Source organism: Schistocerca gregaria, chromosome X (genome assembly GCF_023897955.1).
Source record: "Schistocerca gregaria isolate iqSchGreg1 chromosome X, iqSchGreg1.2, whole genome shotgun sequence".
NCBI classification, from domain to species: domain Eukaryota; kingdom Metazoa; phylum Arthropoda; class Insecta; order Orthoptera; family Acrididae; genus Schistocerca; species Schistocerca gregaria.
In genome coordinates, this window is record NC_064931.1 from 632836331 (window position 1) to 632863807 (window position 27477).

At 42.0% G+C, this 27477-nt stretch overlaps 1 protein-coding gene and 1 non-coding gene across 5 annotated transcripts in view; both read left to right on the forward strand.

Annotated features, from left to right (window-relative positions):
* Positions 1–27477, forward strand: part of LOC126297747 (uncharacterized) — a 690098-nt gene that overhangs the window by 271439 nt on the left and 391182 nt on the right. The gene's annotated exons all lie outside the window — the stretch shown is intronic.
* On the forward strand, positions 26879–26953 carry Trnas-cga (transfer RNA serine (anticodon CGA)). The gene has a single exon. It is a non-coding gene; the product is annotated as a tRNA-Ser (tRNA).

The following is a 27477-nucleotide window of genomic DNA, read 5'->3' on the forward strand; positions in this document are numbered from 1 at the left end:
TTAGCAAACTAAAGTGGCAGACTCTGCAAGAGAGGCGCTCTGAATCGCGGTGTAGCTTGCTCGCCAGCTTTCGAGAGGCTGCGTTTCTGGATGAGGTATCGAATATATTGCTTCCCCCTACTTATACCTCCCGTGGAGATCACAAATGTAAAATTAGATAGATTCGAGCGCGCACGGAGGCTTTCAGACAGTCGTTCTTCCCGCGAACCATACGCGTTGGAACAGAAAAGGGAGGTAATGACAGTGTCACGTTAAGTGCCCTCCGCCACACACCGTGGCTTGCGGAGTATAAATGTAGATGTAGAGCTGATAGTCCATGCTGCTGCAAACGTCGTCGAACTATTCGTGCAGATGGTTGTTGTCTTGCAAACGTTCCCATCTGTTGACTCAGGTATCGAGACGTTGCTGCAAGATCCGTTACATCCATGCGGATAAGATGCTGTCATCTCGACTGCTAGTGATACGAGGCCGTTGGGATCCGGCACGGCGTTCCGTATTACCCTCCTGAACCCACAGATTCCATATTCGCTACTAGTCATTGGATCTCGACCAACGCGAGCAGCTATGTCGCGATACAATAAACTGCAATCGCTATAGGCTACAATCCGACCTTTATCAAAGTCGGAAACGTGATGGTACGCATTTCTCCTCCTTACACGAGGCATCGCAACAACGTTTTACGAGGCAACACCGGTCAACTGCTGTTTGTGTATGAGCAATCGGTTGGAAACGTTTCTCATGTCTGCAAGTTGTAGGTGTCGCCACCGGTGCCAACCTTCTGTCAATGCTGTGAAAATGTAATCATTTGCATATCACAGCATCTTCTTCCTGTCGGTTAAATTTCGCGTCTTTAGCACGTCATCTTCGTGGTGTAGTAATTTTAATGGCCAGTAGTGTATGTTTCCATGAGAATCTAGTTGGAGATGGCACTGAAGGAGAGAAAATTTTAGCCCTACACGCGAGGGGTGACAAGCTGACATACGAGAATTGCTAATACGTTGACATTAGCGGGAAAAGTGTAATGTTCAGGAAGAGTGAAAGAAAATGAAAAAAGGAACAGAAAACAAAAGTTCAGATCTAGTTTCTTAGAGGAGAAAATAATGCATAAGAGAAGTTTTATATACTCGCATCGCTTAAGTGGACACAAACTTCCCTTCACCTTTTTAGGAGAACGGCAGTGACCTCCCAGACACGCAGATGTAAAATGAAACTCACTCATGTTGTCTTTATGCGGGAGTAATGTGGACGTCACCGTATAATGCAGTCGTAGCGCAGGAAATGATTTTCGATTTGACATATCGCATTTTAGATAAGCCACAAAAATAGCTCGACTTCATAACTTTTCGCAGAAGGAAAAAACGAACTTGACATAAACAACGTAACATTAAATTCGTGACTGCATTATAGTAACATATTAAAGGAATGGTCTATCTGTCCACCTCTGTGTCTGAAATAATACCTTAAATGAAAATGAAGTTCCATGCTTCATGACAGAGTGTAGGGGAACGAGGCAGGAGACCCGCACCGCCGTACTAGGCAAGGTCCTAATGGAGGCGGTTTGCCGATGCCTTCCTCCGACCGTAATGGGTATAAATGATGATGATGATGATGATGAAGACGACACAACAACACCAGCTCATCTTGGGGCAGGTGAAAATCCCTGTGCCCGCCGGGACCCTGTGCTCCGGGAGCGAGAACACTACCGCGAGACCACGAGCTGTGGTCATTACCTTGGAAGCAAGTTAAATTACAGCACAACAGGCGTGAAAGTTTTTACATTGTCTACTGTCCACTGCTAAATACAGGAAGTATGGCTCGCACTATATATTTTCAATAATTAATTATTTGTCTCTAAAAAGATTGTTGTGTCGTGAAGTTTCATTAATGCCCAGCAAATATTCGACTTCAGGGTGTATGCGTAATAACATCAGCGCTGTAGATAGTACATTCTTCAGCTGTCGCCTCTGGTTCACGATCCAAAATACCAATGACTTGTAAAGATTTTGTGACACATGTTTAGCAGTGTTTTTGCCCAGGATGTAGATACATGTTGCTGTGCACTACTATTGCAAATTGTGGTCCACAGATTGTAGAATTGATGCTTACAATAATCCTCCTTAAAATTGCTTAGCACTTTATGATCACAAACATCAAATTTTGAGACGGAAGAGTAACAGAAGACTAACATATTGAGAAGCGTTCCAAGTCACAGGAAAGTACAGCTTTATCACATACGCAAACCGTAATGAAGTACATGTCATTTTCAGTTAGAGATTTATTATGTTTAATTGTTCTCGCCAATGGTCTTCAGAATTGTATGTAGTTTAGACACTGAGGGACGATGCATATAATCCAAAATAGTTTGTAATTATTATCAGTGCTCTGTTTCATCCGACTTTACGAATGACCACTAGATATCTAACCATATTTCATGATAAGAAGTTGCAGATCAATGTTTTATGAACTTGAAAAGGTATGAGCCGAGAGGCATCTCGTACGTTGTTAACAGTTCGTTGAGATACACTGGGTAGGTAACTCCAAACCTTAGCACTGATACTGTGCGTAGTAATGTGAACAGAACACCTCATTTACCCTCTTGTGTTTGTCTCTTGTAGGTAAAGAAATAGTCTGTCGTCTTTAAGATGACGAGGAGAAATGTACCAGGCTGTAGCAGCACGTATCCATAAATCTTGAAATATGCAGCGCCAAAGATGTCTTCTTTAAAATATATTGTGGATGATTCACACACGCAAAGAGGAAGTCTAGAGATCATGACTGCAGCAAGAATTATATTATTAAAAACGTTGCGATAAGGATGCTTTATATCCGAACGCTCCGCCAAGAGTCCATAATAGGCTACTGTGTAATCGCCCGCTGGCATGCAGTGAATTACACGGACTGGCCAGAGGCAGTTTCGTTTCAGAAAGAGCAGATCCACCAGCGACTTCATAAAGGGGACTAACGCGTGGTAGAAGCAGGGCTAATAAGTATAATGGTGGCCATCGCAGCCGCCTTTGACAACGCCTACTTCCAATGTAATTTTCGTCTAGCTGAGAGATATCAAAACCCCTGTATGTATATAAAATAGTCCAATCAATTATTATAAAGGCTGAAGCTTTGAGTGCAGAGGGTGGTAGCAAGAGGTAATTACACACGCTATCGAAGGCAATCCACAAGACACTAACTGCGGTCCAGATGTTAGGAATTAACCACTGACCACTCGATAGTATTAATGGATTAGGATGATAATGTAGACGGATACTTCGGGTATTCATACGACATATTCAGAGAACTCTAAGACTAAATTATAGGAAAACCAAAAAATATTCCCGTACTGACGCACACATAACAAACAATAGGTGTCCGTTAGAGAACTTACTTGGTGAAATATGGTTTGTTGCTAGCTACAAATGAACTACAAAGACACACCCGAGTTAGATCCACTTAAAACTGTCACATATAAATCAAAATTTTCAGCATTGAAACAGTAAGATTCTCATTAGCATTGCTGTGACAGCAGCAAGTGTGTGGCCCTAAGAGTTGAGTCAGATACAGCACAGGCGCATGGAGCGCGGCATCGAACCTACCGCCGACAACGGAGTCATTCGATACGGGGCACAGTCTTAGACTGAATAACCATAGAACAGGAAATCGGCCTCGTCATTTTGAGAGAAACCCTCCCTACACGCACCGAGCTCCGTTCAGAGAGATCACGGATATCATAAACCTGGCTGGGCGACCAATGATGATCATTTCGATTATTTTCTGTAAAATGTATTTATCCTGTTCATTAAATAAGAAAAATTATTTCTTGTCAGTTTAACTACGTTTGCCAGACCAGTTTTATTTTCGCTGTACACTAGTTTCCACAGAGAATTGCTAAGTTTCAGATCGAAAAGGGAAGAAAGCAATTAAAACCCCAAGTGTTGTGGTTGGTAGGAGAGCCAACCGTATTGCTAAAGGAGGCCGAAATGCACGCGTTTTAGCTCACGCGGGCTGGCGTGAGGTCTGGAACATGACAAGGGAATTAGAATTGAGAAAAACGGACGTAGCTGGTGGAATACTTAACTTTAATCCATTAATGGAGAACGTCGCTCTTTATGGTACATGATTCACAATATCAATAGTACGGATACTGGCGCCTTGCTAGGTCGAGCAAATAACGTAGCTGAAGGCTATGCTAACTATCGTCTCGGCAAATGAGAGCGTAGAAGTCAGTGAACCATCGCTAGCAAAGTCGGTTGTATAACTGGGGCGAGTGCTAGGAAGTCTCTCTAGACCTGCCGTGTGGCGGCGCTCGGTCTGCAGTCACTGATAGTGGTCGACACGCGGGTCCGACGTATACTACTGGACCGCGGCCGATTTAAAGGCTACCACCTAGCAAGTGTGGTGTCTGGCGGTGACACCACACCAGGTACATATCAAATTATGTCAGTTACATATTGCAGTTTCTTTCGTTGGTCCCTCCTGTTAAATGTGGTTATTTTTACTTTACTATTTTTTCATATTTGTTTATTAGTTTTATTTTTCTTTATTGTAAGTGGTAGATTTCGTTTATTTTTTTTCGGTTGCTGTATTCGATTGATATCTAACTGCCGTACTCATAAGTCTTCATTTCTTGCAACTATAGACAGTTTTAGATCATATGTAGTTTACTGTGTTAATTCAACTCATTTCATTTTTTTCCATATGAGTTGGTTATCTACTATACATAGTCTGGGGTGTTAAAATATTGTGTATGAAAACAGAACAAATGATAAGTACATGTGACATGACGACTAAAGCTATTCCGAGCCCCACAGAAACAATGGGCTCTATGTGAACAATAAAATTAAAGTTTTCTTTAACCTCATGATTGGTCTGAGCAAGACAACGCTTTACTACGCTTGGTTTTATTTAAGGTGGCTAGCCTCCACCATCTTCCAACCTCTGAACTGAGAAAAGCAAGAAATACTGGGATTTAACGTCCCGTTGACATGATTGTTACAGATGGATTGCAATCTCGGATTGAGGAGGCAATCCTATGCGATTTACTTAAGTACAGAAAACCTAAATATGCGTAGCCGCACGTGGATATTAACCGCCGTCCTCTCGAATGCGAGTGCAGTGTCTTAAAACTGCACCACCTCGCTCGGTCTTTGACATACTCAGAATGTTATAATGGGACCGATAGTTTGTCATCTCCGAATTTTGGGGCAGCTTGTCATTTTTGACATTCGGATCATCGTCAGAGGCTAAAAAAGCGATGAGTGACAGTGAAAAGCTAGTAGCGACGATTCCGACACTTGCCCAGTTACGCACTCATTCACTTAGACAACGAGCCAAATTTTAGACAGTAGCAGAGGTAAAAAGAAATTCCAAAAGGTGTGCTCGGATACTAGATTTTCTGAGACGTAGTAGTGAAAAACTGGTATTACTTTGAGGAGTGATGATTCTTCGATAGGGTTTTATATTTTTGATTACTCTATCTTGTACTTCTTTGAGTTTGTATTTGTATTATCATGAAAGCGTGGAATATAATGCTCCAGTTGTCATACGATGGAAATAAAAGGACATAATATGAGACCTGTTTGCAGCAAAAAGTTAGCTGTTTGCGGAATTTAATATCCTTAAAATTAAAAAAAATGTACAGTAAACACATACAACTAATACAACGCAGGTGAAGCGTACAGTTGAAACGTGTTCGAAAGCGCCGAAAATCAGTCATCCTGGTGTACGCACGTCAACTAATTGATTCTTCAGGACGACACACATGGAATAAGATCACAAAATCGGGAGTAGAACCAAATAGTAATTTAACCTTAAGAAACTTGCGCTCCAAAAAGTAGTTTCTTGATTAACGTTAGAGAATAACAACAAACTGCAAAATAATAACTTATCTGGAATCATTATATAACGCAATTATTATATACATAAAACAAACGTATTATAGCTCATAGAAGGTGGTTCGTAAACAAAAAGAAGCGAATTGCGTATGGCACAAAAACCAGCATTTCATTTAGACGGACCACATCTCCAACAATAAAAAAATACTTTGGTGGGGCTATGTTATATCCAGAGTTAACAATGAAGTTGTAATTGTTTTCACAGTTCACCAGGTATGGATGGAAACGCAGTTCGATTTTACAAAGAGTACACTACGACATTGGCCCCTTACCGAATTTGCGTTTATCGTGAATCTCTCGCCCAGCGCAAAGTCACAAGTGACTGGTAAAAATCGCACGTGATTCCGGTATATAAGAAAGGTAAAATGACGGGTCCTCAAAATTACAGACCAATAACCCTAACTTTTGTTTGCTGCAGAATCCTTGAACACATTCTCAGTTGGAATATAATAAACATTCTTGAGGCTAAGCAGCTTAATGTCCGCGAATCAGCATGGTTTTAGAAAGCATCGCTCATGCGAAACACAGCTTTCCCTTTTCTCACATGATATACTGAGAACTAAGGATGAAGGTCAACAGGCAGATTCGGAATTTCTTGATTTCCAGAAAGTATTTGACATGGTACCCAATTGCATGCTGTTAACGAAGGTGCGAGCACATGGAATAAGTTTACAGATATATGAGTGGCTCGAAGATTTCTTAAATAGTACAACATAGTACGTTGTCCTCGACGGCGAGTGTTCATCAGAGACAAGGATATCGTCAGGAGTGCCCCAGGAAAGTGTGATAGTACCGCTGTTGTTATCTACATACATAAATGATTTTGCCAAGAGTGTTGTTGTCAGTCAGCGGTTGTTTGCTGATGATGCCGTGGTGTACGGTAAGGTGTCGAAGTTGAGTGACTGTATGAAGATACGAGACGATTTGGACAAAATTTCCAGTTAGTTTGATGAATGATAGCTAGTCCTAAATGTGGAAAAATGTAAGTTAATTAGTAGGAAGACTAAACCTCTAATGTTGCAGACACAGCATTTCTAGTATCGAACTTGACACAGTCAAATCATTTAAATATCTAGGCGTAACGTTGCAAAGCGATATAAGGTGGAAAAAGAATGTGAAAAGTATGATAGGGGAGGCAACGGTCGACTTCGGTTTATTGGCGAATGTTTGGGAAGAGTGGTTCACCTGTAAAGGAGACCGCATATAGGTTGCAGGTGCGAGCTATTCTTGAGTACTGCTCGAGTTTTTGGGATCCGTACCAGGTAAGATTGAAGGAAGACTTCGAAGCCATTTAGAGGAGGGCTGCTAGATTTGTTACCGCTAGGTTCGAACAAAACATGAGAGTCACACAGATGCTTCGGGAACTCGATTTGTGATACCTGGAGGGAAGGCGGCGTTCTTTTCAGAAAACACTATTGATGAAATTTAGAGAACCGGAATTTGAAGCTGACTGCCAAAGATTCCGTTCCCGCCGAGATGCATCGCGCGAAAGGACCACGAAGATACGAAAAATTAGGGCCCATACGGAGGACTACAGACAGTAGTTTTCCCCTCGCTCTATTTGCGATTGGAACAGGAGGGGAAATGACGAGTAATGGTACAGGGTACCCTCCGGCACGCACCTTACGGTGGCCTGCGGAGTATCTACGCAGATGTAGATGTAGAAGGTTTGCCCATACGAACTACAACACGTAGTTCCTCATTGCTTGTTGTAGTGCACCAATATTGCACTAGAAATCGTCGAAATAATAGTCACAAACACGATTCACTATTTCCCCAGTTTTTCGCAGAGTTTAAATTTTTGGCAAGCGTAACATGACATTTGGTTTAATTTTCGTCAGAGTGAGAAAATGTACATAACTTCAGTTACGTCTGTTTCATAATGTTTGAGAAATTTCTGAAAATGGCATAGACTCAGTTTGTATTTTTCATTAATTTATTTTGTTATTTTATATGAAAATGTAGGTAAATTTCCAGATACCGATGCAATTTTTTTGTTCTTTTTCGAGTTTATGCAGGGTTAACGAGAATTCCACTGACAAACTTTCAGGGGTGGTAGTATGGCATAAAACAAGAAAAATCTCTTTTAAACATGATTTTTAAAATGCATGCATTAAGAGCTATGAGTACTTGTCAGAAGACGTTTCACAGTAGCGGAGACAAACAAGTGCTCATATTTCTTAAGATATGCATTTTAGAGCCAATGTATACTGGACATTTTTTCTTATTCTGATCCATAAAACCACCCCTGAAAGTTTGTTGGTGAAGTTCTGGTTAATTGTGTAGTATCGTAAGTACTGGTTCTTTCTTCGTGTGTGGCAGCGAATTTATCGTGTGTAGTTTGCAACGGCTGAATGCCTATTTTTGTCGTAGGTTTTAATTGTTCGTCGTATCTTTTACAGAACTCCTTTCCAGTTTGCACACTGAGAATACGTGGGTTTTTTTTCTATTGCTTATTGTGAGAAACTACGTGGTATATTGCGTCTCAGTTGTTGGTTGAAACCAAAACTGCCGCTAATTGTCAGTATTATTTGACGAAATACGGTGTGTACCGTAACTTCTCTTATAGTGTCACAGTTTTCATTCAATCCAAAATTACAACGAAATGTCAATAAAACGTTGACAGATGGTTAAATTTCTTAAATAAATCGCGCCCATTCGCGTTACACAGTTTCTTAATTTGTGACTCGGTAGCTAGGTGAGCAAATGTCATACTGAGGGTCAGAAAACCCAGAATAGATCCCCCAGTTATTGATTCTTTCACCTCTAGAAATGATTTACATATCTCAAAAATGCTAAGCTGCACCGTGGATTGAAGTCTATATTAAACTGGGTGTCCCTCTACGACTTACAAAATCAATTCAAAAGTCAGAGAAACAAAAGAACGTCACAGCTCCAGCGGAATCAGAAATAGTAAACACTACAGTGTTAAAACCAACCTATGGGTTGTGAGAGCTTTAATTTTACCTTCGTTTCAAAATGAAGGTCACTCAAATGGTATCACGATAACTTGTGTGTTTCTCTTTACTAAATGGATCAAACGAAGCAGCAAATAAATTATTCCGGAAGTTACTCGTCATTATTATTCCGGAAGTTAGTTCACGTTCCGATAACTGACTGTAACTTGGATATTTGCTAATCGTCGGTGGTTGCAAGTACAATGGTTTCGACACACACTTCAGTTCGTGAGCACGGCGACCTCGGTGTGTGGTTCAGCGCTCTCCAGTTTCTTTGCCTTCTCAGAGTTCCACTGAGGTCAGCTTAGTACAGTTTTGCCAAGTTTTCACCAGAAAGTAAGAGGTCTGTGCTAACCTTTGCCGTCTCTTACAAGACGCAAGCCATTTTTCGTGTGTTCACGACAACGCTCACTCTAGGCACGAAGTACCGGTCATCGTAGAGCAGTTTTTGTAATATAAAATAGACATGTACTCTTGTTATTAATGTTTAAAACAATTCACACCCTCAACTATAGGATCTGTTCTTCCTGCTGCGGTATTACACACCATTGTCACTGATATTACGTTAATGTCAATATTGGAAACATTATTTGGTGCAATTTTGTCATATGATAACCTTGTTTGGAGACCGTGGCTGTTATCGGAAGACTAATGTTGATGGTGTTGAGACAGCAACCAGCCATAAATTTATTTTCAGTTCCGTTATTCAAAAGGTACCGTTACCGGGTTCGAATCATTACGATTCATCTTCTGACGGTTTTCATGCTTTCAAGTAGCAAATTTATGTGTTACTACTACTCTCATGATGCTAAATGTAAATAAATAATGTACTATCTTAGCTATACAGTACTCAAAAAAATGTAACAACTTTATAATTAATGTAACAGCACGCGTTCGCTCTACAATTCACAAAATCAATGTCTGTCTGTACTAATGTAAAAGGCGTTTCATTTGCATAAGTGAATATATGATCTTTTACCAAACATGGGACATCTTTATAATGTTACGATATATCACAGTATAGCATCTTTGACACTCATATGTTTGTAAGCATTTTATACGTATCAAAACATGTGGTACGTGTTAGAAATCTATTCTGTGACAAATCTAAAGTGCTCAGTGAGAAAGATTTACGTGTGCTACAATAAGAATGCAGTGGTAAGGTATTTACATCTGTTGGTCGAAAACTATGAAAACAAACACTCCAAACGGACATTATCGTAAGTAATATCCGATGCAAATCTGTAACTCAACCATCTGTGTGGCGTGCTTATAATTATGTATTATTTATATTTTAAAACAATTAATCAGTAAAAAACGCACCACATGTTGAAATGAAAGCATGAAAACTGTCTGAAGATGAATCGTAATGATCTGAAACCGGTAACGGTACCTTTTGAATAAAGGAACTGAAAATAAATTTGTGGTTGGTTGCTGTCTCAACACCATTAACATTATTTGGCTTCTAGAGAACGTACTGAGTACACGATCGCACTTAAATTGCTCACATAGTAGTGCACAATAGTCACTATGAATTCGGACTAGTATGAATCTGAATAATAATTCCCAGCATAAAAAAATGGGGTAGGGTATTCCATTCCTCCAGCAGCGCAGTTGACAGCGATTGGATGGTAACTGGTGCATGTGGAAACGCTGCATAACGTCTCCCCAACGCATCCCACACGTCCTCGATGAGATTTAAACTGGGGAGACGAGCAGGACAGTCCATTTGCCAAAAATCCATTCGTTCAAGAGCTCCTCAATCTGTGCTTTTCGATGCGCTTGCGCATTGCTATCAATATAAATGAAGTCAGGGCTTAATGCAGCCCTGAAAAGACACACATGGGTAAGGAGTAGACTGACACAATAACGTTGACTGGCGATAAAACCGTGTTTAAAGATTTGGAGGTCATTACGCCAATGCAACATTATGCCTCGTCACACTATAATACCTGGACCTCCAAAATCATGATGTTCCATAATGTATTACGTGGTCCCATTTCTCGCCATATGAAGGTACATCCAGAACAAATACTGAGACTGAATCTGCTGTCATCCGAGAAGCGCACGCATTCCCACACATCGTTGGTCCAGTTACTACGTTGTTTGGCATCATTGCAAACGGTGCTGCCGATGCGCGTGTGTCAACGGAACACCCCTATGCAGTCACCGTGACACATCTACATCTACATGACTACTCTGCAATTCACATTTAAGTGCTTGGCAGAGGGTTCATCGAACCACAATCATACTATCTCTCTACTATTCCACTCCCGAACAGCGAGCGGGAAAAACGAACACCTAAACCTTTCTGTTCGAGCTCTGATTTCTCTTATTTTATTTTGATGATCATTCCTACCTATGTAGGTTGGGCTCAACAAAATATTTTCGCATTCGGAAGAGAAAGTTGGTGACTGAAATTTCGTAAGAAGGTCTCGCCGCGACGAAAAACGTCTATGCTGTAACGACTTCCATCCCAACTCGTGTATCATATCTGCCACACTCTCCCCCCTATAACGTGATAATACAAAACGAGCTGCCCTTTTTTGCACCCTTTCGATGTCCTCCGTCAATCCCACCTGGTAAGGATCCCACACCGCACAGCAATATTCTAACAGAGGACGAACGAGTGTAGTGTAAGCTGTCTCTTTAGTGGACTTGTTGCATCTTCTAAGTGTCCTGCCAATGAAACGCAACCTTTGGCTCGCCTTCCCGACAATATTATCTATGTGGTCCTTCCAACTGAAGTTGTTCGTAATTTTAACACCCAGGTGCTTAGTTGCATTGACAGCCTTGAGAATTGTACTACTTATCGAGTAATCGAATTCCAACGGATTTCTTTTGGAACTCATGTGGATCATCTCACTTTTCGTTATTTGGCGTCAACTGCCACCTGCCACACCATACAGCAATCTTTTCTAAATCGCTTTGCAACTGATACTGGTCTTCGGATGATCTTACTAGACCGTAAATTACAGCATCATCTGCGAACAATCTAAGAGAACTGCTCAGATTGTCACCCAGGTCATTTATATAGATCAGGAACAGCAGAGGTCCCAGGACGCTTCCCTGGGGAACACCTGATATCACTTCAGTTTTACTCGATGATTTGCCGTCTATAACTACGAACTGCGACCTTCCTGACAGGAAATCACGAATCCAGTCGCACAACTGAGACGATACCCCATAGCTCCGCAGCTTGATTAGAAGTCGCTTGTGAGGAACGGTGTCAAAAGCTTTCCGGAAATCTAGAAATACGGAATCAACTTGAGATCCCCTGTCGATAGCGGCCATTACTTCGTGCGAATAAAGACACAGTAGAACTTCAGATTTCGTGCCTTGCAGTCCTGCTAAATGTGGCTGCAATTGCATCCGCTGTTTGTCGTGGGTTCCTTTTCACCTGTTCTACAATGTGGCGGTCATCTATTGCTGTAATTGACTGTGGTCGACCAACTTTTCTACTCCGGGAAGCAGAAACTGCGGTTTGGTATGCTCCCCATGCACTTGATGCAATGGTGTCTGGTTGAAGCAAGCCAGTTCTACTGAAGCGAGTGTGTTAATTTTTTCCGATTGCTCAACGAAGGTCACTCCATTTAAGAGCCTAATGTACGCTGTGAGCTGCTAACAAATGGCACCATATCCTATTGTAAAATTAAATGTTTAAATATTATTTCAAGTTTTGATGGGGTTATGTTAAATACTGTGAATCTCAATACGATTTCAAAAATCAACTTTCTTATAAAATTCTAAGAGGTACACAATATTAAAGCTAAAAGTTCTACTCTGGAATTAGATGCAGTTTATCATATAGACACATTGTAGAAGCTTTTTGAATTATTTCACTTTTTTCGATCTATTAGAAGCGCATAACATTAAAGTTGCAAAATTCCACTTCAGAAATTAGGTTTAGTTTATCATAAAAACATATGGCAGAACTTTCTGTGAAGATGCATCATCAACTTTTTGAATTAATAGGGAAAAACCAATTTTCATACCTACATTTTTTGAAACAAAATAGATTACTTTGTTATTAAGCTGCAAAGCCACGATAGCAGCACTATATTCATTATATATAATACTAAAGCTCCAGCAAGTTTCAAGGTAATAATGTAAAGTTTAAAAGGTACAGAAATAAAGCAAAGACAGTTCACAGGTCACCATGTACAGTTGGTACCGTTTGGAAAATTCTGGAGTTCAAAATTTAAGAGCTATCCGGCCAAGGACTTTCTAGAGCATAAATAAAGTACAGAGATACTTACAGAAAAACTGGGATCGTTGTTAGTCTTCAGCTAACAACGATATAAACAATTTTGTAGTCTTAAAGGGTGCTGTCAGCGCTAGGAGCAGTTTTGGAGTGAGCATTCCCTTAGCCTTCCGCACCGAGCATAATATATGAATAACGAGGATTCTGCACCAAAGAGGTTATTCGATCGTTGTTAGTCATACGGGAATGAGTTAAACTCCGTTGTGAATCTGTTTCGCGTCCGCGTAAGCCCCAAATCGCATTAATAATGACTGACATTATTGTGTTTCGGTCGACTGATGTATCATGTATAACTGGTGAAACAGTGTAAAAGTGAACTTACTCGGATTACGAATTTATGTGGTGAACATCTGTCTCGTTCCCCTGGTTCTGTTTTGTGTGCCGCCCGTTACATAATAGAAACCAGCGTGCCAAGTTTCGGAGATTATTATCCACTTTAAGGCGAGCAAAAGTTTCATAAATGGGAACAAAGAGTAGAAACCGTCTGAACTGTTTAGAGTGCTGAGAACTGTAGGACAGCCTTTAATGAATTTTATAGTTATTCTTGTGAGTGTGAACATTGATCATAATGTACCGTTTCGTTAAAGCTCAGTAGAATTTTATTTATCGTTGTGGTTCCTGACTCCTCTGTATTATTCTTAGAGAGTTAAAACATTTTATTTCAGTTTAGGCGAGATAAGTGGATCTGTGGAATGAAGACTATGGACAGTAGTTCATTTGCTTTCTGGCTCTCCGAACAATAGCTTTCAGGCCCTTGTAAAAGTCTTTGGTACCTAAAAATTGCACAAGACTACCAAACATTTCAGCTGATAAAAACAGAGGACAAACATCATATATACTTTTAACCGTCGCCCCACAGGGCAATACCAATCTCCTGGGCTACACACGTCAGACTTCGTCCTTTTTCCAGTTTTCCCATGATACTACCTGGTGCTGAAGCCACCCAAATGTCTCCATGCCTTCTAATGAAGAATACCGACAAAGGGCAGTGCACCGTAGCTTTTATGTGACTGAACACACACACACACACCCTTTTCGCGTTGCCTCGACTGCCTCGTGTTGCGGAACCAGCCCCATTTGACGCTATAGCCATGATGACCTCACACCATGTAACTTTCTTCTTTCTGTGCACGACTGGGAGACTTCTGGTCATATGCTCCCGTAATTTCATTATTTTCCACTGACTTTTTAATATGTTATGTTACTTTATGTATTTCGCCCTAAAGTTTTCCAGAGCAGTGTAGCATTGGTTTAGTGGGTCTCTCATACTGGAGTCCTTTGTTCAGAATTCGCTGAAGTCTCTGCGAAAATGGTGTACGACACAGTGTTGCAGTAGCAGCCGCACTGCTGTTTTATGAACTTTGCTGAAGTTGTATGGAGGAATTCAAAAGTTACAATTTTCACGAAATACGTAAGTTCGTTGCTCTGCCGCCGGTTGTATCGTTCGCTGCTCCAAAATGAAGAACAAGTACAAGAACCATTTATCCGGTTAGGCTCCTAGCACTGCACGAGTGAGGTGTCGCTTCCTGATCCCAACCGTCTCTCTTTGCCATTGCAACCAGTTCGTGGGGTGTAGCTGACTTACTTCGTCCTCTATTCGTCACATCGGCAACCACTCCTGAGCCGGAGCTAATACCCCTCGCACCCTCTCACAAAGGAAACGTGAACAAATAGCTAAAATTTTATCGTCTGCTAGTCTAGACACGCGCACGGACGCACGCAGAGAGAGAGAGAGAGAGAGAGAGAGAGAGAGAGAGAGAGAGAGAGAGTGAGTTGTTGTTGTTGATGATGATGATGATGATGATGATGATGATGATGTTTTGGGGAGGGAGTGACGATTTAACAATACTTATGTCTGAATATGGATGTTCTAAAACATTGATCCGTTTTCACTAGACATTCTATTCTGCATGAATGAAGACAGGAACTGGAGTTAATTTTAACTTACGTGTAGGACTAATAAGCTTTCATTTTCAAATGAAATATCCGATTTGACAAAGGTATATCGTTTACATACATACACACGCAGCTTTGGAATAATTTCTACAATTAGGGTAGAAATTCTTACTAATCCATGACAAATACACTCAAAAGAAAAAGGAGAAATAAAGAAGAAAAGAGCGGCTCACCACGAAGGAGTTATGCAAATTGATATTCTTGCAGGTAGCGACGGAAAATACAAAATTGTACACTTTGGATGCCAGTGTATGAATGTGCGACGCTGTTGCGCAGTTTCACGGCGTGGCTGGCAAGGATAGTAAACAAGAGTCATATTGATACTAGAGCATAAAGTCTTTGCCGGTTTCATTCCGTGTATTCAGTTGGACAGTAGTTATGCTTCGGAGACAGGTGCATGAACGATACACCCAGTTGTCTGCATTTGAGATAAAAGAGTCACATAAAGAAACCACTTTCCGTGCTATCAGGCAACCTAGCAGACCCTTGGTGCCATGCGATATCCGTACATCCCTTGTGGCTGACCCATCCTTGAGGCACGTCATTGTTAAGAAACTTTCTTAAATGTAGATACTAGTGCGGTGGTACTCCGTCCTGTTGAAAAATGGATCGCCAGTATATCCAAATACGTGGTTCCCATAACCAAGAGAGCGAGAGAGCAGCCACACCACGCAGACCCCTACCGGCAACAACGTGAGCCGGCTACTTACAACTGAAGACAAGGTAAGCTGTTACCCTCGATGCGTAATTTGCAATTCACCCCAACTTTCTATCTTCATTCTTGTAGAAGATATGGTCTTTTTAGTTTACCCAGCTTTTGGAGGATGCTCTTATCCCGCAACTATATGTTTAGTTAATGAAAAGATGCTGTATTGCGTCAACGGCTGGTTTTGTCCATTTTCAAGTGGATCTGAAATCGCTACGTTTGATACTTAATATCATAGACATATAAATATATTACGCAGGATGAGATGGATACAAAAGCTTGCAAATTTGTAGTAAAAGTACAGAAAGAATATGTGACTTAAGATGGGCTGCAGTGAAGCAAATGATAAATGACGTGAAAGTCTGGTTCGCAGCTGCATCCAAATGTTAGTACACTTGTTCCTGCACGCAGTCCACGTTGTCTCCAAGACACGCTAACGGCTTCTATAGTTCCCTCTGTTAACTTTTACCCACTCAAGCTAGGTGACGAAACTTTACACTCTACATGGACGCACCATCCGCTCCAACTACGTTCGGTTTTTATTAAACCTAAACTTCACTGTAACATATAAATAGTGAAAGAGTTCAAGCCGTTATAAAGGTGGAGGGTGGACATACTTCATATTAAAGTCTACTACTCGTATTATGTGTGGGCACTTTCAATCACACTGTGTATTAAAGTCTACTACTCGTATTATGTGTGGGCACTTTCGATCACACTGTGTACCTTACGTAGCATGGCAGAGTAGGTACACTATGTGATCCGCACCCCCCCCCCCCAAAAAAAAAAAGACGTTTTTCGTATTAGGTGCCTTTTGCTGCCACCTACTACCAGGTACTCATATCAGCGACCTCAGTAGTCATTAGACATAGAGAGAGAGAGAGAGAGAGAGAGAGAGAGAGAGAGAGAGAGAGAGAGAGAGCAGAATGGGATTCTCCGCGGAACTCACTGACTTCGAATGTGGTCAGGTGATTGGGTGTCACTTGTCATACGTCTGTACGCGAGACTTCCAAACTCCTAAACATCCCTAGGTTCACTTTTTCCGATGTGACAGTGAAGTGGAAACGTGAAGGGACACGTGCAGCACAAAAGCGTACAGAGCGTCCTCGTCTATTGACTGACAGAGACCACCGACAGTTCAAGAGGGTCGTAATGTGTAATAGGCAGACCTCTATCCAGACCATCAAACAGGAATTCCAAACTGCATCAGGATCCACTGCAAGTACTATGACAGTTAGGCGGGAGGTGAGAAAACTTGTATTTCATGGTCGAGCGGCTGCTCATAAGCCATACATCACGCTGGTAAATGCCAAAAAACGTCCCGCTTCATGTAAGTAGCGTAAACATTGGGCGGTTGAAGAGTGTAAAAAACGTTGTGTGGAGTGTAAAATCACGGTACACAATGTGGCGATCCGATGGCAGCGTGAGGGTATGCCGAATGCCCGGTGAACGTCATCTATCAGCGTATGTAGTGCCAACAGTAAAATTCTGAGGCGGTGGTGTTATGGTGTGGTCGTGTTTTTCAAAATGGTTCAAATGGCTCTGAGCACTATGGGACTCAACTGCTGTGGTCATAAGTCCCCTAGAACTTAGAACTACTGAAACCTAACTAACCTAAGGACATCACACACATCCATGCCCGAGGCAGGATTCGAACCTACGACCGTAGCAGTCGCACGGCTCCGGACTGCGCGCCTAGAACCGCGAGACCACCGCGGCCGGCGTCGTGTTTTTCATGGAGGTGGCTTGCATCCCTTTTGTTTTGCGTGGCACTATCATAGTACATGCCAACATTGATGTATTAAGCACCTTCTTGCTTCCCACCGTTGAAGAGAAATTCGGGGATGGCGATTGCATCTTTCAACACGATCGAGCACCTGTTCATAATTCACGGCCTGTGGCGGAGCGGTTACACGACAATAACATCCCTGTAATGGACTGGCCTGCACAGAGTCCTGATCTGAATCGTATGGAACACCTCCGGGATGTTTTGAACGACCGACCGACATCGAACCTCAGTGCTGCACTCTGCCATTCCCCAAGAAACCTTCCAGCACCTGATTGAACGTATGCCTTCAAAAGTGGAAGCTGTCATCAAGGCTAAGGGTGGGCCAACACCATATTGAATTCCAACATTGACGGTGGAGGGTGCCACGAACTTGTAAGTCACTTTCAGCCAGGTGTCCGGATACTTTTGATCACATAGTGTATGTTGCGTGATTTAAAGTCAAAACTTTAAGTAGGCCTGCGTATAGCAAGCCTTTTATTTCATGTATGAGGTAGTCACGCGGGGATTAATCACCCCCAGTAAAATTAGACCGACGTCTTGTGGCTCGTGTGGATATGCTCTCGTAGGGTTCAGTGCTCTGCTCAATCCAATTTTCGCGGAACAGCAACGTGTGAGCTTGCATTGAGACAGTGTTTGAGGACATGTGATACAAGTTCTCAAACGCCCACTGGTTGCTAAAGAATGCTGAGGAAGTGCGGAGTAATCGTAGGGAAGAAAGCTAGCGTTCTGGAGCCGCGGGGGAATTTTTCCCAGGCCGGAGCGCGCGCGCCATGGCGCTGGCAACGCTGCTCGGCGGCCAGGGCCCGGGCCGTGCGGTTTTCTCCGTTCCGCGCAGACGCGCCTAGTATGAAGGCGGAGAGTCAGTGGCCACGACGCGCGCTGCAGCTGCAGGTACGTCCGGTGCTGCTCGAGCGACGCCTGTCGGCCGGCCCGCGCGCTTCCCTCCACCTCGTCCCGGCTCCCGCGCTCTCCCACTGGCAGACTTCTCTGGCTACCCTCGAAGTCAACGAGACCATTAATTATTTGTTGATAAACCTTTGTGGCTTGTTAATGTAACTTTATCTAGGCCATTACGTCCCTTGTTTAACGCCCCTTTTACACGAGCGACTTCTTTGTCTCAATCGTCTACTAGTGGCAAGTAAGCCTCCTGCAGCGCCCAGGTGTTATACTTTTATACTTCCACGAGTGGTCGTTGCGTGTTTTGTGACAGCCGTCTGCCATACGGCTTGAAATCTAAACTGTGAACGTGAGACTATGAGTGGCCATCCTTTTTACGAAAAAATTCAACCTATAGTAACAGAAAATAGGACTAAGCAATGATAATATTTTATTAATGACCAAAGCAAAACGGACAGTGGCACCTCTTGGCAAAAGTCACATGGTAAAGTTTCCACACTTCTGAGATCTGAAAGAATAACAAACGTGTTATTCGAGCATTTCAAGACACAAACATTTATTTGCTCGGGAAAATATTTACATGCAAACAACTAAAAGAATAATTTGAAGGCAGTAAATAGCATCTTCTTACTTTATCTTATCTTTCTGTTGGTTTCTTTCTAAAGGCAAAATAACATCGAAGATTATTTTTCGCGTTAAGGGGGTCTAGAAATCAAACGGACCGACTTGGAGCAGGAGAGGCACGACAGAACATTTTAATTTCCACTGTCTACACTTTAACAAAAAAATTCATAATACTTTGTCAGCATAACCAGGAAGGATTCAGAATTCACACTCATAGCAGTGGAAGTTCGAAAACATAACGAAATAATTTTTTTTACATGTGAAATTTCTCATTTTTTGCACTTACTAATGGCAGTATTTGTTGCTTTAGGTACACTTTTCTTCATAAGGAAGAGAGATTCTTCGATGAATTGTGCACAGCATACAAACAATACTTAAAGGTCTATGAAAATCTAGAATTTTCGAAATCTATTAAAAACTGTGGTAAAAATTGAGGCAATTAACTATAAAATTTGTTTTTCCTAAACATGTCTATAATATAACAGTTCATTCTTTTTTCATAAATTAAATAAATTCTAGAGTTTCATACACCTGTGAGTATGGTATGTATGATGTGCAAAATTAATCGAAGAATCTCTCTAACTTCTGAAAAAAGGTGTACCTATAGCAACAAATGCAGTAGTGAAAAAAATGATGAAATTTCAGATGTAAAAAAATTATTTTTTATGTTTTCGAACTTCCACTGCTATGAGTGTGAATCCTGAATTCTTCCTGGTGATGCTGACAAAGTTTTATTACTTTATTTGTAGAAGTATAGACACTGGAAAGTAAAATGTCCTGTAATGCCTCTCCTGCTCCAAGTCGGCCCGTTTGACGTCCTACCCCCCTTAAAGAGATCTGACTTTATCACTGCCGAAACAACCTCCATTAAAAGATATATTATACGTTCTTATTAGTGCGTTGTGTAGATACTGTAAAACGAATAAGAAATACACCTAGCCCTCATGCAAGCTTGGCAATGTCTCACGAAAACAGCACAAACAACAAAATAAAAATCAAGAAGACACAAAAACACAATGTCCGTTACTATAATATAAGTGAGCTCATTAAGAATCAGTTAACTTCCGATAATAACAGACGCCACCTCAGTAACCTGTTTTTGAGCATGCGCAGCTTTCAGGATACTCCAGATTTTAGAACTCCACACGCGGCACAGTCAGTTGATCACTGATGTCACCGTCCCACTCGCAACGAGGCAAACATGTGAAACACACCTCATCGTGTAGTCGATTTCGACCAAAAAGTCGCTCTTGTAATACAGGCTTTACACCTGTAATGACACTCGCTTCTCACGAGACGTCGTTTGTATTTCTCGTTGGCGCCAAAATTGCGTGCGTTCGGAGTGCTGTCTGCAGCTTAACACAACACTGAACCGTGAAAGTAAGGTTGTGAGGGACTGTCCATCTTCCGAATGACGGAATATACTAACAGCCTGAAGGAACCAGCAATGACTAAAGCAAAATTCATCGTGGATGTTCTTGATAAAGGTCATATGGTAAATTCTCCACACAGCTGAATACTGAAGGAATAGGAAAAAGAACTTCCGAACATTTCAGAATATCAACATTTGTTTCCTCGATGAAAGACATACTCGTGAGATAACAATAAAGTAAAAAGCCGCTATGTACTGCGTCTTAAATATTAGGTTGGTGCATAGCTTCGTAGCGTTTTTCCATAAATTTAATAAACACAATAGGTACGCATAACAGGGACTTTAATCATGAAAAATATATTCTTTTTCACTATTTACAAAAGTCTGATAACGATGGGGTAACTTCTGGATTCCGTGACGGTCGGAATCACATGGTTTTGAGGCGAGAAACCCGTCAAACCATGTTTACAGCCCATTTTCGTCCGGAAAGGGAGTTCCTTGAACGTTGTTCGATAGAGAGCGAAAAAGGTGGAAATTTGAAGGCACAAGATTGGGTGAATAAGGTGGCTGTGGATTGATATCCCGACCCAGCTCCCGTATAGTGTTTTTTGTCAGTCTAGTAGAATGCGGGCGGGTGTTATCATGGAGTAGCATCACTTCAAGCAGTCTGGTCGTTGTTCTTGGATTGCGTCTGCAAGACGTCTCATTTGTTGATGATAAATGTCAGCGGTGATGGTTACATCTAGGGGAAGAAATTTCTAGTATAACCTACCGTCGTTGTTCCAGCAGATGCATAACATCATCTTCTGTGGATGCGCGCAGGTCTTTTTACGGGGAGTTTCTGTTTTGTTTAAGCTCAACCATACCTTTCTTTTCCTTACGTTAGAAAAAGACACCATTTATCGGCACCTGTAACGATACAGGATAGGAATGGTCGGCGATGTTCACCAGACAATTGATGACGATCAAGCAGAGATACGCATATGGCCACCCGCAGATTTTTGTGATTTTGGCTTAGAGCCTGCGGTACCCATACACCCGATTTCTTAACCTTCACCATTGCATGCAAATGTCGCACGATGGTGGGATGACCACAGTGCATCACATTTGCCAGTTATCAGATACACTGACGTGAATTAATTCGTTTAAACGATCTTCATCAAACCGTGAACGTCTTCCTGAACACTGAGCGACATTAATGTAAAAACTATCCTCCTTAAAATGAGAAAGCCATTTACTGCCGTACTCTGTCGAATGGCATCATCTCAATACACGGCAGAAATGTTTCTGGCTGCCTCCGCTACTGTCACTCCTCCACTGAACTCAAACAGAAGAAGTCGAAAATGTTCCGATTTCTCCAATTGGCAGTCCATTTTCTAGCGTCCACAGCTCGACTCACTGCAGCCAAATGACAAACTGTAGGACGGCCGGTGTGGCCGAGCCGTTCTACGTGCTTCATTCTGGAACCCTGCGACCGCTACGGTCGCAGATTCGAATCCTGCCTCGGGCATGGATGTGTGTGATGTCCTTAGGTTAGTTAGGTTTAAGTGGTTCTAAGTTCTAGGGGACTGATGACCTCAGATGTTAAGTCCCATAGTGCCAGAGCCATTTGAACTATTTGACAAAATATAAGCTCGAATAGCAACAGTGAATTACAAAGAAAAAAGAAAATCGAAAAATAAATCCATACGAACCGGAATACCAACATTCAAAACAAAAACCCTGTGAACTTCTGTACTAACCCAATATTTTGCTTCTGATATTGACATTATTTTAGTATCTGTACTGCATTAAGCAAAAACTGCAAATATTTTTTTTTTGCAAAAATTTGTCGTTACTGATATAAACAGATGTCTTTTCTTCTAAAATAATAATTAAACATTTCACATGTAACGTTGAGGAATTGTCAGAGGACTAGACTTACGGAAAAAAATACCAAGAAAGAGTTGTGAGAAATAAATGAAAGTTGGTAGGCGTGTTCCTGCATTTGAAAGATGGTGTCTGTTCAAATATCGCATCAGTCACATAAAAGTGGTGCTAATAGTGCCACTACGATGATGTGAATTTGATTTGCTTTAAAGACACTCTGTAACGGTCGTGAGCGTTGGTAACCTTTAAGACTGAACGTGGTGAGTTGATGTTAGTCATGAATGCAATTAAGGTGACAAAGACGCTATTATCAACACCTCACTGAGTTTGAACGAGGTCGTGTAATAATGCTACGAGAAGCTGCATGTTGTCTGGCTTTGAGTACTATGGGACTTAACTTCTGAGGTCATCAGTTTCCTAGAACTTAGAACTACTTAAACCTGACTAACCTAAGGACATCCTGCCCGAGGCAGGATTCGAACCTGCGACCGTAGCGGTCACACGGTTCCATACTGTAGCGGCTAGAACCGCTCGACCACCTCGGCCGGCAGCTGCATGTTCCTTCTGCGATACTGCACAAAGACTTGGCAAGAATGTAGCCATTATACATGATTGCAGGCAGCGGTGGTCACGAGAATAAACGGTCGCAAGAAGACCGGTCTCCGGACGGCACTGCAGAGAGGCAAGACCGTCGTATTCGGATTATGCTTCCGTCGCATCGTACTGCGTCTGCAGTAGCAATTTGAGCCGCCGTTGACACCACAGTGCAACAGCGAACTATTAAAAATCGGTTACTTCAAGGACAGCACCGGGCTAGACGTCCCAAACCAGCACCATTTGCGACTTCAGTAATGTTAAGCGAGACCTCACTGGAGGGCAGGGCGGAGGTCAGTTGTGTTCTTTGATGAAAGCTGACTTCGCCTCAGTGTGTTAGTTATAAGGAGGGCAGTTGAGGGTCTGCAACCAACATGTCTGCTTATTGGCACACTGGACGTCCTGCACCTGGAGTTACGGTCCGGGGTGCCATATCGTATGACAGCAGGAGCACTATCGTGGTTATCCGACGCCCTCTAACTGCAATTTTTCAACAGGATAATGCTCGGCCACGTGCTACAGTTGTAACTCAACACGTTCTGCACAGGGTCGACATGTTGCCTTGACCTGCTCGATCACCAGATCTGTCTCCAATCGAGCACATATGAGACATCATCGGACGACAACTCCAGCGTCAACCACAAACATCATTTACCTTCCCTGTTCAAAAATTGTTCAAATGGCTCTGAGCACTATGGGACTTAACATCTGAGGTCATTAGTTCCCTAGACTTAGAACTACTTAAACCTAACTAAGTTAAGGACATCACACACATCCATGCCCGAGGCAGTATTCGAACCTGCGACCGTAGAAGCAGCGCTGCTCCGGACTGAAGCGCATAGAACCGCTCGGCCACAACAGCCGGCTTACCTTCCCTGTATTGAACGACCAAGTGCCAGAGGCATGGAACTCCATCCCACAAACTGAGTTCCGACATATGTACAGCACAATGCATGCACGTTTGCATACTTGCATTCAATATTGTGGAGGCTACACCGGCTGTTAATATACCAGCATTTCACATTTGCAATGGCGCACCTCGCGCTTACATTAACCGAAGTTCTTGCAATGTTAATTACTTAAATATGCTACCTAGACAAATGTAGTCCTGCAATTTCATTGCTCCACTTTTTTTTGGTTTTACGATATTTTTTTTGGTCAGTATAAATGCTTCCTGCCAAGCTGATATTTTAGCTTCTATTCTCATGAATGCAGTTAACTAAACGACTCGCAGAGCATAAAATGCAGAAATTCACTGAAGAGCTGTAATTCTGTCACTTTTACCAAAAAGAAAACTGTCAGTACAGTGTTTCAAACTGATGGTTATCCTCTCACCTAGCCAAATGTAAAAACGATAATCATTGCATTAAAATTAGGAGTTTCGGAGAAATTAGGTGAACTGTACTACTACTACATATGTAGTACTAAGTAACTCAGATGATGGGTTCAACACGTCATAGACAGAAGCGTACGCGGTCTTTATATCTGTATGGTGTAAGGTAGCTAGTGTATTATATCTTCCGTTGTAGTTATTACTTGGAGCTGGGTGACGCTATGAAGCACTGCAACTTCATTTCGATTTTTCCAATGTCTAGAGAAGTGTTACAATCTCCATGCAAGATATCAAGTAAGGAGGAGCAGTATTTGACGCAGTGAACCCTGTCTTTAGCGCACTGACATCGCATTCGGGAGGACGGCTGTTCAAATCCCCAGTCGGCATCGAGATTTATGTTTGCCGTGAGTTTCCTAAATCGTTTAAGATAAATGAAGGGATGGTTCCTTTAGAAAGGCCACGGCCAATTTCCTTCTCCGTCATTTGCCCAATCAGAATCTATTCTAATGACCTAGTTGTCGACGTTACGTTAAGCCGTTATCTTCCTTCTTGAACTCTTGTTGCGGAGGAGACTAAGATTGAGATTGTCTGTTGCTTCTTCGAGTCATTTCAGACGACTTACGGGATAGCTAATTTCAATAACGCCACCACCGAGTGTCTTTTCTCATCCATATCCAGCTGCACTCGCGAGTTCGACTCTAATGACTTAGGTGTAGACGGATGCTCTGTGCTCATTACAGCAATGCGACACACACAGGTTCCATAAGTGCTCGGAATTTCTCATTGCATACGGTTGCTAATGCACTTCCAATGGCCACTCACTTTCAGAAATCATGTCGATAGACTGCAATTGTGTGAACTGGCAGTGCGTGTCACACCCGATTACTGTGTTAGACGTGTACGCTATGTCAAGACCCTGGTGACTGTGCTGCACTGTGGCTAAGTTTAAACCTTTAAAAAAAAGTAGCTGTATTTGACTTAGGTCCACGTTGTGTCAATAAGATAACACGGGCACTAGCTTTCAACTGATTTCTTGCTCACTTCCGATGTACATACCGACCACTCTACGATAGACAGGCCAAGGCTGACAGAGGAGTGAAGTAGCCAAACTAACTTTTCTCGAAATCCAGCGTACCACATGACACGTCCTAATATATGTGGTAGAAACACTCCTCGGATACAGAAAAATGGTTGCATGTACATAATTGTAAGCAAAGGAGGTAACATACTTCTTCTTGTCTGTCGCGAAATACTGGGTAGTTGCTTTGTGCAGGATATTTCAGAACGATTTAGGACTGCATCTTCTACATGATTGAAGACAGAAAATTGCAGTAAATGTTAACTTGCATATACACTACAAAGTTTTTATTTTCAAAAGATCCATCCAATTTCGTTTGAAATCAAAGTTTTCATTTACTTTTCCCAAATGTTCAAACTGTCTTTTACAAAATCCATACAAAAATAAAAGTTATTTACCGTGAGGTCATGCCAGTACTGCAATGTCCGATTCGTACGCTCCTTGCGGCTTTAGGGAGCGCAGTGCCGTAGTATGGATAAAAAATCGCGCAGCACAGTTGTAATTAAATTGCTTCTTTTGAAAGAGAGAAAGCGAAGCGCCTTTTGTTGCTGTGCTATCGCCATCTCGACTCGACGAACATTGGGTAATGAATTAGCGACTGAGTGAATGACACCCGGCAGACACCTACCGGTAAGCACATGAACCGGCAACGTGCAACTGAAGCCGAACTTTTAGTTTATAGCTAAGTTTAAATGTACTCCATGTTTCTACTTTTATTCGTGTATCAGATATAGTCTTGTGAAATCGGGCGAATGTTTTTAAAACACTGCGTATCTGATTTTGAACGTGGCTGCGCTTCAGCAACTACGTATACAAGAGCTTCGACGGGTTAGAAGTAACAGCCAACCATTTGAAAAGTACAGGTTTGTTAAATCTTGTCGATGATTTCAGAAGATATTGCGCCTGTTAAGAATATTACAACATTATGTGTGAGACAAAGATGGTAGTAGTACAACAAGCAAAAAACAACCTTTTTAAAATATCACGCTGGATATAACAACATATAGTATACCACTTGCAATGTTTGTGTAAAACTGACATCTAAATTTAAAACGTGGCATCGGATCCTACCGCTCGGCGCTAGCCTCCACGTAGTACTTGCTTTCCTTAAAATTCTATAACAATTTGTCCATTTTATTTGGACTGTTGAGCTCCGTGGCTGTGGATAATGATACTTTACTATAAAAATACAGCCGGTCGCTGTATTTTTATAGTATGCTATGTTCAGTAAGAATACCTCTCTTGAATGAGATTTTCACTCTGCAGCGGAGTGTGCGCTGATATGAAACTTCCTGGCAGATTAAAACTGTGTGCCCGACCGAGACTCGAACTCGGGACCTTTGCCTGGGGGATGTTTCCAGAATGAGATTTTCACTCTGCAGCGGAGTGTGCGCTGATATGAAACTTCCTGGCTGTGGCTAAGCCATGTCTCCGCAGTATCCTTTCTTTCAGGAGTGCTAGTTCTGCAAGGTTCGCAGAAGAGCTTCTGTAAAGTTTGGAAGGTAGGAGACGGATACTGGCAGAAGTAAAGCTGTGAGTACCGGGCGTGAGTCGTGCTTCGGTAGCTCAGTTGGTAGAGCATTTGCCCGCGAAAGGCAAAGGTCCCGAGTTCGAGTCTCGGTCGGGCACACAGTTTTAATCTGCCAGGAAGTTTCATATCAGCGCACACTCCGCTGCAGAGTGAAAATCTCATTCTGGAAACATCCCCCAGGCTGTGGCTAAGCCATGTCTCCGCAGTATCCTTTCTTTCAGGAGTGCTAGTTCTGCAAGGTTCGCAGAAGAGCTTCTGTAAAGTAGGAGACGGATACTGGCAGAAGTAAAGCTGTGAGTACCGGGCGTGAGTCGTGCTTCGGTAGCTCAGTTGGTAGAGCACTTGCCCGCGAAAGGCAAAGGTCCCGAGTTCGAGTCTCGGTCGGGCACACAGTTTTACTCTGCCAGGAAGTTTAATACCTCTCTTGTTATTTTAGTGTAGTTTGTCATCCACAATTAAGGTACTGTTCAGTGTTCAACATTTTAATAGTGAACCCCCCCCCCTTTTCTGTATTTTAGTGTGGTTTTATTCTATCTATAACATTGTGATTTGTAGGCATATACACTGCTCAGTGAGGCTTCGTTTTATTATTTTACTAGATGTTTTATAACACTCCTCATTC